Source organism: Buceros rhinoceros, unplaced genomic scaffold (genome assembly GCF_000710305.1).
Source record: "Buceros rhinoceros silvestris isolate BGI_N320 unplaced genomic scaffold, ASM71030v1 scaffold883, whole genome shotgun sequence".
NCBI lineage: Eukaryota > Metazoa > Chordata > Aves > Bucerotiformes > Bucerotidae > Buceros > Buceros rhinoceros.
In genome coordinates, this window is record NW_010401612.1 from 86,840 (window position 1) to 87,833 (window position 994).

Consider the following 994-nt stretch of genomic DNA (forward strand, 5'->3'; position numbering starts at 1 on the left):
CTGCGTCTGCAAGTCCCCTGTACAAGCATCAGCTTCTGGACCTCCCTGGCAGGGAAGTTCAGCGGAAACGATGAGAACATTTACAGCATGTTACTGGCAGCCTGCAGCACCTGAAGGCACAGGGGAAAGGGCAGACAATGTCACCTGCCTGAGACAGCTCTGTTCTAGAAGCCACGGAGCTGTATTAACCCAACCCTTGGCTTAGGCCAACGCGTTCTCCCTTCCAATTTAGGTTCAGCGCCGAACACTCCCTCTTTCTCGTACGGGAGCAGCTCCACAGACTTCTACCACCCTGGCCTTGATCAGATGTGAGGTCAGAGCCAGGCTCCGTATCTTCACTGCCTGGCTCGGCTCGGCTCTGCTCTGACGTGGTCTGTCAAGCTGAGAAAAGGATGTGCTTTTCTATAGCTCCATAGGCTCATGTTCTGAAACAAACACCCCCGGAACCTCAGGGCACAGGCTCCTTCCTGCCCCGCAATGCCGCAAGCAGCCTGTTGAGCACTGGGAAAACTCCCTGGAGCAGTGCTGGAAACCTTGGCCTCTCCGCACTTGTTCCAGAATTACAGCTTCTCTTTTAATTAAAAGCTATGACCTGCATGGGAAAGGTGAGGTGGGCAGCCTAAGGTAGCGAATCCTCGCTGCTTGTTGCTATCCACAAATGCACTGTTTGAGGAAACAGCTAGAAAAGGCAAGTTCTGCATTGACTTCAGCAGCACAGGCAGCTCACCAGATGCGCACACAGAGAAGAAAGCAAACGGTCCAGAAAGCCCCTAACCCCTCACCCCTCTCTGCTATCAGAAATGCTACAGAGCAAGAAAGCTACTTAAAAGATGCGATAAAGGAGGAAGAATTGGGCGGTTGTAGCTGGCAGAACTGATGCTTGAGGAAGATAAGTGCATAATCCTGCTACCACCAGCCCCCGCCGCCAGCAGCACCCAGCTGAGCTGGGGACAGTTTCTCAGCATCTCCATTGCACTGCTGGGGTCAGGGAAAG

The 994-nt window shown here is 53.3% G+C and overlaps 1 protein-coding gene across 1 annotated transcript in view; it reads right to left on the reverse strand.

Annotated features, from left to right (window-relative positions):
* CSMD2 (CUB and Sushi multiple domains 2) overlaps positions 1-994 on the reverse strand; it is a gene marked incomplete at its 5' end in the record, with an annotated part of 130,994 nt that overhangs the window by 48,284 nt on the left and 81,716 nt on the right. The gene's annotated exons all lie outside the window — the stretch shown is intronic.